This window comes from Tachypleus tridentatus, chromosome 12, assembly GCF_004210375.1.
Source record: "Tachypleus tridentatus isolate NWPU-2018 chromosome 12, ASM421037v1, whole genome shotgun sequence".
NCBI lineage: Eukaryota > Metazoa > Arthropoda > Merostomata > Xiphosura > Limulidae > Tachypleus > Tachypleus tridentatus.
In genome coordinates this window covers 133,105,251-133,117,133 of record NC_134836.1, presented here as the reverse complement: position 1 = coordinate 133,117,133, position 11,883 = coordinate 133,105,251, and the positions used below count along the sequence as shown (strand labels likewise).

The window sequence follows — 11,883 nt, the reverse complement described above, 5'->3', positions numbered from 1 at the left end:
CCACTTCCAAAATTATGAACGACACAACCACTTCACACACCCAAACTTTATTGAGGCTTGTTTACAAAGATGATATATAGCTATCTTTTCATTTCTTCTTAGGTTTTTCGGTTTCGACACTGGATTATTCTTAGCCTGTGCTTTCAATTTCAGGAATTTCCTCCGAATTTCACGATTCATCTAAACATCAAAGTTTATTAATTAGAAAATATATCGATATAAAATATTTAGTGAAAAACCACATACCCCCATGCTGTCACAAATGTGCTCTGCAGCGCCATCTGCTGGTCCTAAATACTTAAATCAACCCGATCTTTATAAATACAGATACGAAATTCCAGGTTTCTTTTGCAGAAACATCTCAGTAGATACCTTCGGAAGGGTCAGTTTATTATTCAAAATTAAAGTAAACAGTCCGTGTTGTCTACATAAGTTATCTAGATCTCATGTGACAAAATTCTCAATGCTGGAATCATATATATTATATATATTTCTAAACTTAGGTATAAAATGTAACTGTCAACATCTGCAAATAAAATTTTACATTACTGGTAAACCAGCCAACCCGTAAGCCTTACGTATTTTGTAGACTTCCAATATGTCACATGCTCAGCTTCTGGAACATAACTGAACACAAAGTTATCAATTGTATTGATAAAACGTTATGTTATTTCTAGTGTCGCCTGCGTACATAAACATTTTTAACAAATATAGTTAGATTAAAGATTCACAATATACTTTGACGAATCTATGGTAATTATGTAGTCAGAAAACATTTTCCAACTTAGCTTTCATTGTCACGAGACTACCTGTAAACCAACATGCAAGTCCTCATGTTAGCCTTTTACCAGATACGATAAAATACACCCCAATGATATTCAAATTTACTTGCTGTTTTATAGCATATCCTTCAAAGTATTTTCCTCTGAAATTTATAAGTCAATAAACTTAGATCGAATATTCAATCAGTTTATGACATCACTGACAACAATTGTAATTTTACGGAAACAATAAATTTATTTGTTTGTTTTGAATCTCGCAAAGTTACTGAGGGCTACCTGCCCTAGCCGTCCCTAATTTAGCAGTGTAAGACTAGAGGGAAGGCAGCTAGTCACCACCACCATCAATTCTTGGGCTTGTCTTTACCAACGAGTAATGGGATTAACCGTACATTATAACCCCTCATATTATAATGCCCCTCATGGCTGAAAGGGCGAGCATGTTTGGTGCGATTCAACCCACGACCTAGATTACGAGTCGAATGCCTTAACCACCTGGCCATACCAGGGCCCCACTACCAAAGGTTTATCATTTAAGATGTAATCAATTTTAATCAGTTACCAGGTTATCTCTAAAGACCGTTTTCTGTAGTAAGATTATTTCCACAACAAAAAAAACTAATTACATAGTATGTAACTACTGAAAAAACAAAATGTTTACTTACTGCCTGCTTTGTTTTATACAGCTTAAAACGATCAAAATCATTCATCTTGGACCTCTGTTGGGCAAATAAAACAATTATTTAACTGAAATATTAACACATTTTAAATATTGTATTTCACTTTTCCAATTACACTAAACAGAAAAATAACCATACCAGTGAAACATGTTCTATTCATTTCCTTCGACGAAGATAGTTTTAACTGTATCATAGACCACGTGTTTAGTTTTCTTAGAACAAATCTTTCTATACTAATGCCGTAAGAACATATTTTAACACCTACACTTCAAGCTAAATTAAATGTCTTGAAAAAAAAGATGAGAAACCTTCTCTAATAATAATAACAAGGTAAAGTGATTTGAAACAATTAATGTTAGATACGATAATTTCTACAACCAATATTATTGAATAACGTATACCCAATAATACTTACTTACCTATAAGAATACGTTTGTGAAATTGAAATATACCATTTTAAAATATTCACCAATCAACCAGGAAAATGTATGTACGAAATTTAATATGATGATAAAAAATATATGAATTCCCATATACAATAATTTTATTCCATGGGGGCGCTGATGTCAGACATCAGCTATCTTTATTCGATTGGCTTGTTAGTATTCAAAGCTAAAGGAAAAATTAATTTTGCCACAAAGTAACAAATATGTGTTTTTATTAAATAATCACCAGACAAGTTTATAAGAATCAGCAAATTCTGGATAAAAACTTTACGACTCTCATAAAGTCACCTTCCATACATTATAGTATGGGGTTAGACAAGGGGCAAACACTATATACCTCTTTAGCCCCATCTAGTGACAGCCAAAAGAAATTTTAGACAAAAATAAGTTAATATTTTCTCTATGGCAGTTTCATTTAAAGAAAATTAAAGGATATTCGTAACTGATAAACAAGTACAATAGTATGCTCCCTTACGGCTGGTATGGGTATTAAAACTTTATTTAATAAAGTCCAGAACAACGTTTCGACCTTCTTGTGTCATCTTCAGTTTAAACAGCTACAAAATGTTTGTTAACCTGACGATGACCTAAGGTCAAAAACGTTATTCTGTACTTTTTTTTAGTTTTAATATCCATACCAGCCGTCTCATTAATACAAGAACTTATATAAATACTTTGCAATCCAGTTATCTGAATTAGCACCTGTTTAACTTAAAACTGTCCAAACAACCATACACATACAGTGGTTATTTAAACACCCATTCTGGCATAAATATGGAGAGTTTACCGTTAAAAACCACGACTATAAAGTACCGAAAGTAATATTTTACAAAGCTTCATCTTGGTAAACCCAAAAATAAATGATATAGATTCCTCGGAGCAGTCAGCTCTAGTCCGTCAACACATATCGATCTGACGGCAATTCCTATCAAACGCTTAGGTTCATCATTCTGCTCCTAAAGAAGTGTAAACCTACTAATTATGACGAAGATTTTGTCTGATTTCTAATTCCATTAAGTGTTCAAACATCTGAAGAAAGGAAGTCTACTGAATGAAGCAACAAATTAACAACTGATGTTTATAACATTGGGTAGATGCAAGCCACGAGACCACTCTGCACCCAGATCTAGAACAATAATAATACCAAGAACTGAGCAACACATCCAGCAACCCAGTGTGGCATCACTGTTCACCTGGTTCATACCAGGATCATCGGCACAGCTCCACTTCGGACAGATTAAGACATGCTTGAGTTAAAGTTTTCTACAAGACTTGTTATTATCATAACTTAGAACAAATTGAAAGAACACAACTAAACTTAGTGTCAGGCTGTTTCTGCACCCAGACTTGGGAGTTACAGCCCTCTCCCCAATCATTAATCTGCACCTAGTGACACCTACCAATGAACAAAGTATAATCATGTTTATAAAATTACATCCAGTTTATTCAGAAATTGAAAAAAACTTACACAAAACACAGGTTTTATATTCATTAACTTTAACAGAACTGTCAAAAAACCAGCTAAAACTATCAGATGACATCTAGAGGTTCAAATTCATCTTTTTTGGCTGCATAGTTTCCACAAATATTTTGTTTTTTTGATGTGACATCTAAAGAAACTGTCAGCATTGAAAATGTGAAAATATTATAACAAAAACTTGCATCTTTCTACACTCTCATCAAGTTACACGAATTGTAAGTTGTTTCTCTTCATGGCCAAACTACTAATATACCTACAGCTATGCTCAATTTTGGAATGTTGACTACAGGAAGTCAAATGGTTGGAACACCTACAGCTAACCTTTAGATCCCCAGACCTGCATGATGATCAGTCAAATGCACAATGACCAAGCCAACCCTAACAAAATCCAATCAACTTGTTTTACAAAAACTACTTTCTTATGATACTTATAAGATACCACACTCCTCACAAAGTTAGTGTTACAGCTAAGGTGGCAGCCCCTAAAGAAATATCTCTTTTAGAAACACATCATTAAGCTATCATCTCTGACTCCTAAGCAAGCCTCTTATCAACTGATATCGGTTCAAACAGAAGAGCATTTGTCACACATTCTAAGCCAAGACCATAGGTAATCTACACACACCACAACTACCAAGGTTTTAAAGCAGTAACTGATGTAACTACACTTGCATTCAAAGATGTAAAGGTAAAACTGTCTCCGTATTTCGAACACTTCCACCTTTCCTCCCTAAGAACTACTAGTGACATATTATGGAATGAACATACCAAACCAACAATCTTTTGTCTTTTTTTCATGTGTGAAATTAAGTATATGAAACTCTTTTGTTGAAATAATTTCCAATGAACCTTTTAAATCAATGGTATAGAGGTACAGAATTCCCTGATCTACTATTAATGTTTGTTTCTGTGATAATTCAGGGAGATTCAAAGAGGGTAAGAGTTAGCTACTACATGTAACTTTCCCAGTAAGCTACCCCCACCCCCCCTCATTTGATCATCCGTGACATTTCATTATTACAACAAAAAACATTTTTTTCTAACTTTCCAGAAGTCCTATGCACTTCACTGGCTGTTCTTAGATCAAACACAAGGATTTTCCTAACTTTGTTTGGTGGCTTTTGAAAGTTATACAGTGTATTAACCCTTCTGCAATGGGCTTGGTTTAATACACACGTAAAATATTTATACTATCTCTTTAAATGCAGTATGTGTATCTTCACAAAATTTAGTAGACTTTTAGTAAAGATAACAAATCTTTTGTAATCCAAGAATCAGATATTTTATAAAGTTTCACTGAAGGTGTGTTTGTGAATATACTGTTTCATTAAGTCTGAGTATCCCAAAAATCATATATTATTTGTGTAACATTTAACACCTCTAAATACAGTTCAAACATTTGTTTTCAGTAACACTTGTACTTTGTTATTTTCTCAACTGTAACTACTGGGTCAATTTAACCAACACTGTAACCACCATAAAAGTAGGAAATACAAACTATGTTTTCCATCGTACAATAACTACAAATTATAACATGAAAACACAAATGTTTAGTCTAAATAGTTGGAACCTCATAACATTATACCTATTTATCATTGACCATCTAGCAGAACTTGCATTGAAACAGAACGTTACTGTATTCAATAGTATAAAACTGACCTTTAGGTTTCACAAACAGACCTGTCTTAGCTGTGTAAACTAGAATTTTGTAATAGTCACATTTCAATTATTATACATTATATATTTATACAAGTTATTTCTGTTCAGAAACAACTATCCCTTGTACTGACCTTTCTACGTGGTTGCCGTTTGCGACAGGGTTGCTAAGCCTATCAAATTTCACATGTGGAGGATATTAAATATTTTTTTAGGTTAATATATAAATAAAACACACGTTTGAAGTAACCCTTTAAAAATGATAAATCACTACATTAATGTCACAGTATTTCACAATAATATATCAAACCTTGTTAGTAAGCTGCATGTGAATGTTAAAAAAAGATAGAGCCAACTAAAGACTTGACACGCCAGCTTAAAATCTTGGATTGAAAGAACAAGTCAACGTCTTGATATTTCAAAATGGCTAGGAAAACCACTAGAGGGTCATTCTGATTATTTGCATGTACATAAGTGTTTCCAAAAACAAAAAATGTGGATGGTGCCACCGTGTTTTTTTTCAGAACATAGGTGGTATCTAAGTCTATAGAAAAGATAGGAGGTTCTATTTTATATTCAGGCTTGTCATTATTCCCTAATTCATATGAAACAAGACTTTGGGATTTGTACATCACAAACATCAATATTTAGAAATGTTCTTTTAATATTTAACACTAAAATATGAATTATAATTTGATACCAAACCTGCTGACATAAATTCATGAAACAGAATGATACAACCCATGATGCACTGCACTGTAAACTAAACTATGTTTGATTTCAATGCTACATACAAGTGAACATATTTTGGTTTCTGAAATTTAAATTTCTCCAGCATCTCGACTACAAAAGTGACAGTAGTTACAGTCTATGTGCTCACGTACACCTGATGTTCCATCTCACCAGAAACTTGCACAAATTAATATATAATCGAGAGAGAATCATACATAAAGAGCCGTAGTTTTATAGGTTTACCCAATCAAATTTCATATTCTACACTTAAATGTAGCCATGACCACTTTTGCCTCGTAGTTATTAATTATATTACAGGTTCGTTAAGAACCGTTATTAAAAATAACAGTTACAACAGGCTCCAAGATAAAATCTACTGAAGACATTAAAATACTTAGCATATTACAATATATCTTTTCTCATAATAATTGAGGTCACATGGTATATAATATTTATTCAAATTTTCACAAACAGCACTTAAACCCATTAGTCACTCAACATCTGGGTATAATCGACACTTTTGAGATGAGCTAATTTGTGTGAAAAATATAGAGCTGTTAAACAAAGAAATTACAGAAGATTATTTTACAGACAAAAAATTACAAAACTTAAATTTACTCACCTATATTTAAAACTCAACTAAATACTAAATGAAAATATAAACATCTTACAACTGATTTTCCTTCAAACTTTGTACAATGCTGTTAATAATTTCCTACCAGTTTTCTCGCGTCAATCTTCTTTGCTGTGCTACTTTCCTTCCATTTGTCAGTGATTGATTCTTTTTCCCACGCTTATGCATACAACTTTAGTTGAAGTGCTGTCGCGGAATCTTTATTCGAACTTAGTTAAGCGAAGGCGTTTAAATGGCATGCCTTGACGTCCTACAGCTGTACAAGGGCCATCAACTAATGCCTGTAATTTTAAAAAGTGAAATTATAAATTAGAAAACTGGTATACTTATCACAACACAAATGAAAACATTAACCTAATTTAGTATAAATCTTCACATACTCATAAATTTACCCAATATTATAAATACACATTAAAATCAATTAAAACAATGAACTTTATCTGAGTTTCTCTTAACATACATCACACACTAACTTTTAATATATTTAAATTCTTTCAAACTTTTAAGATCAATCTAAAGAATAAGACTTATTCTAATGATTCTTTCGAGCAGTCAGACCTACTCTGTCAACACATGTCGATCTGACGGCAATTCCTATCAACCTTGTAGGTTCATCATTCTGCTCCGACCCTTGTTACATTACGTTTAACAAATCTGTACCAACACTCATGATAAATTTGAGTCCTTCACTCTCATTAGACAAGAAAGGTAAAATGAAAATTACGCCGGGTTAACGGCTTTTTCCTGAAATATTCGGCACACGGTGCTACATACATAATTCTTTGTACTACAGGTAACCTGTTTAGCACTCACATATTTAGTTCATGGCAAATTTCAATGAATTTCACTGGTAAATGTAACCCCAGGTAAACTCAGCAGTAAGAGTCTGTTAGTTGTTTCCATGGAAGGACATTTACAAAGACTGCTAAGATGATGAAGATACCAAAGAAAGCCGACCATTTTTTGCAGAAATGAATGACTTAGAACAGCAACCAATGGGCTCCAAAACCATAAAATGAAATCTTTGAATATGGAAGAGAAACCTTCCACACAAAGAGACACAAATGAAGCTAGGCATGTCTCAAAGTAATGCTATTAACAAAACACTGATGGACATGACGTATATGCACCTTCTCAAGTCGAACATTCATGTACATCCGACCACAATTTGAATCAAAAACTGCCTTAACAAGAAAATTTGGCCAAAGAAACTAAAATTGAAGCAGTAAAATCTGGCTACATGTAAATGTATTTGACAGAGCTCTATGTAACCATTTTACTTCTGATCTGCTCAAATGTAGCCTTATAAACCAACTACCATCTACTGTAAATACCTGTAGAAAGTCTGAGACTGATTTTGCCATCCTTGAAATTTGTTAAAGTAGAAACTGCAGCAAGTAAAATAATAGTTATATCAATACAAAGTACTGAATAGTTTAATATCACAACACATCTCTAACTTATTGAAAAACTAAAATTTTATGCACGTAACGAAAGGAACCCAAATATCCAATCCTTTCTGCAATATTACATAACCACATGAAAACTTTCAGTGCTAACCTCCTAGGCTTGCATGTGTGTTTTTTTATAGCAAAGCCACATCGGACTATCCACTGAGCCCACCGAGGGGAACCGAACCCGACTTTAGCGTATACATCCATAGACTTGCCACTGTACTAATAGTGTGGCTGCATATTAGCAAGCTAATGCCTATATTTATCAGCTGGTTGAAATCAAACATTTGTATCTTATAATTTGCAGAATCACATCATTTTATATCTCCTTCATGGTATTTTGATTTTTATTGGAAATTTAAATACTGTAACAATATTTTCTGTCATGACTAATTATACTACAAGAATTACCAAAAATGAAAAAAGCAAACATTTGTTGATTAAAATCTGCTTAATATTCCTATATACTAAGTAATTTGTCAGGAACCATGGCAAGTTAGAACTCAGGATTGGACAAGCCACAAGAGGTATCACAATACGTTATGAAATAATGACAATTACAACCCAAAGTTTGAGACAACAAGTGACAATTTTAATTTCTTATATCTTATACAAAACACAACTCTCAAGCAGTAAATATCTTAATATTACACCTATTATAATGTGGAAGGTAATTTTCATTGAATTTGTGTTTTAATTTCAATAGCAACTTGTTCATAAGTGGTTAATTGTAACCCATAATTTTAAAGTTTAACACAAGTGTTAAAATCAAACTCTCAATAATGCTTGGTCCAATTCTAAAATTTTGATTTCCACCATGCTACTTCACTCACCCTGTTTTGATCTATAACATCCACTATGACACACAACTTCCCGCATTATCTCCATGTGCAATCACGGGACCACTCGGCCTATCTGCACCATATGCCTGAATGCCTGAAACATGAAAAATGTAAACTGAACATTGTACAAAAAAAACACAGAAAAAACTTACAGTATTTTTATAATGTTCAAGCAATAAAATAGTTTCTGTAAATAACTATAGATGAGTATTGATAGTGTATTTTATTGTCCAATAAAAACTTACAATCTTTCAGGAACAATTTAAATATCTTCTTAATTATCAAGAATTCTTAACAATTAATGAGTATTTCTGAGTAGACAACTAACTGACATATATTAAGGCAGTTCATCAAAATGAAAGTTAGAAGAACCATGCTCCTAACCCTTAAAAGCTTTTGTATGTATGAAAAAAAAAACCCTTGTGAAGAAATTATAAGTCATTTGGACTAAATTTAGGGGCTACACATGGAGTTTGTAATTTCACATGTAGCCCACATAAACATCTGGAGTGGATTATTTATTCTTCACTGCTGTACTTGTAATCTTGACCACTCCAGATGACCTTGCTATGTACTGCACATTTTGAAGTTCTTTTTAATTGTGTATGGTACAGCTGTTACCAGTGGTATAACTTTAATTATCATTTATCTATTGGTTACTGTAACATTTTTCATTTTTCAGAGTAATTGATACCTGTCACTGACTGATCATGACAACCCGTTCTTCGAATCGCTTTTCCAAACCAGATGATGAGTTTGAAGAAACAATACTTCCTTCTGAAGGACAAGTTCTTTCATTCTTTCTATACCTTCACGTTAAGAAGGGGAAGACAATTACGGAAAATGCCACAACATTGATCTTGCGTGCAAAAATTCTAGGAGAAAGCGAAATTCCAATGAACTGCAAAGATGATGCAGTTACTAAAGTACAGATGCTATGCACAGTTTATCAGTTTGAAGAAAGGGAAAAACAGAAGACCAGTCTCACAGATACAGAAGGAAAATGACTTTGAGGCAGAAATGTCCAACTTGCTTGACACAGCCACCTCTGATACCCTCACAGATAATTCCTGATTGCTCTATGGGAAGCCGATTGTAGAGAACCAAGGAGACCAACCAAGCTGCAAAAGAGAATCGATCTCTGAAGAGGAGGATAATGGAAGAAGTAAGCCACAACATCCTCAAACACAGTACAACTGGAGTAATCTTCCAGCAGCAGCACATTAATCTGTAAATGATAAGGAAAGCTCTGTTGTTGAAGGAGCCAAAATGTCTCAGAGTCCAAAGGAACAATATCTCAATCACTGTCTGTGGCTCTTGACAGGACAAAGCTGTCAGACAGGGCTGCTACTTATACCAGAAACAGTACACTCGACTGGTCAAAATCCTGAAGAATTCAACATCAACTGCTCCTCCATCCAATGCATGCGACAGAGTCACCAGAAAATGCTCACAGAAACTCTTGAAGACCGAGTTGCAAGATGATGTGCCTTTCATTGCCCATTGGGATGAAAAGCTCTTTAGGAACTTTACAAACAAGGTATATACTGACTGCCTATCAATTGTTGTTACTGGCAACAGGCTCTCCTAGATACTAGAAGTTGCCAAATTAGCAAATGGGACAGGATCAGAACAACTCACAGGTACAATAGCAGCTCTACACTACAGCTGTTAATACTGGGTGAAGCAAGATGCATGTGTTTTCATACATGTGCTGCAGAAGGATCTTTTATATCTGGCATGTGGCCATCATATCTTAAAATTTCTTGCTGAGAGAGCTTTTAATTCATGAGTATTACTAAATGACCAGGTGTTGTGTTTCTTAAGAAGTTAAGATCAGTGGCAGTTTATTGACAAAACTTCATAAGTAACTGCAACTGATGACTAGGAGACAGCTAATGTAATCAATGACCCAGAGCTAGTGGCTTAGGCTGAAAAGTCAAACCACCTTCATGATGACCACTGGGAATTCATAGAGCTCTCATTAATCTTATGGGAGTCATTCCTCCATGAGGCATCAACCTTACAGTACCTGGTCCCATGCACCATGCTAGGTGGTTGTCCAAGGTAGTATGTTTGCTAAGATCTGGCTTTTCCATGATCAGTTTTTAACTGACAGACATGGGGAATAGTGGTCTTCAGCAGATGTTTGTCTTTGCAGATAAGATCTACCTCAAGAAATAGAATGAAGCTCCCCTGTCTGCATCAGTACCAAACAATGAACAATCTTCTGAAGGCTCTCCTCTCCATTCCACTCATCACTCCTCTGGTACCTGTCAGAGGAATTGGAGGTTCTTGCTTTCTTTTGATCCACCTGTGTGTGTCCTCTTCTATAAAGAAGCTTATGGTAAGGGCAAGGAAATGTGAAGGAACAGATGCTCCTAAGTGACAGACAGTCAATCCAACATCTGGTAATTTCAGCTCTCTGTCCTTGTGACTAGAGTCTTCATCCTTATCTGTTCACTGACTTCCAAGACCTAAACTGGATCCAGACACTTGGACAGCTAGAGAGGGTTATAAAGAAGCTCTCAAGGTTGTCAACAGCCTAACTGTCACAAATAATCATGGAGTTGCTCTCACTGAAGAATATAATCGTCTCCCAACAAGGGATGAACCTCAAACCCAGTATCTGCTTCAAGTTGTGATAGAACATTGCAGGTGGTTTCCCAATTCCAGCAAATCAATGGTTAGTGGGCAACAAAAAGTGGCTGGCAACCATTAGCCTTTGAGCAGCTAATGCTCCTTTACAGGGAGGAGGCCAGAGTGCTTGCATTTTAAGCCACCATAAGTTCTCCTGTTTATTATTATGAAAGTATCCTGAATAGGATATTTAACAAAACTGTGGAACCCATAAAACTTCCAGAAGTTTTACATTAAGGCAAAATAAATTAAATATTAGAAGTAAAACAATTTTAAAAAAACTCTCCCCATGTAGCTAAGATCTACCTTAATATATATATACTATGTAACTATATTTTCAGCCTCAGTTAATTTTACTCAGTAAATATTTAATCCTGGCACATGTTTTGGGGGACATAAAAGTTTGATTTATTAACACAGAAATGAACCAACACAAAATGAAATTCTACTGGTCCAAATTTTTCACTTTAATGATTAAATAACTACAAATAAAAAATACACCCATATCTATAATCATTACACTGTTTATCATGCTATTAT

General features: G+C 34.3%; 1 pseudogene across 1 annotated transcript; it reads right to left on the bottom strand.

The window, feature by feature from the left end:
* Window positions 1-12: 12 nt before the first annotated feature.
* Window positions 13-9,348, bottom strand: LOC143235802 (large ribosomal subunit protein eL14-like; annotated as a pseudogene). The gene is made up of 5 exons (XR_013019374.1): window positions 9,325-9,348; window positions 8,695-8,797; window positions 6,493-6,688; window positions 1,445-1,498; window positions 13-180 (listed from the first exon to the last, which is right to left on the bottom strand). The product of XR_013019374.1 is annotated as a large ribosomal subunit protein eL14-like (transcript).
* Between the last annotated feature and the right edge of the window lie 2,535 nt (window positions 9,349-11,883).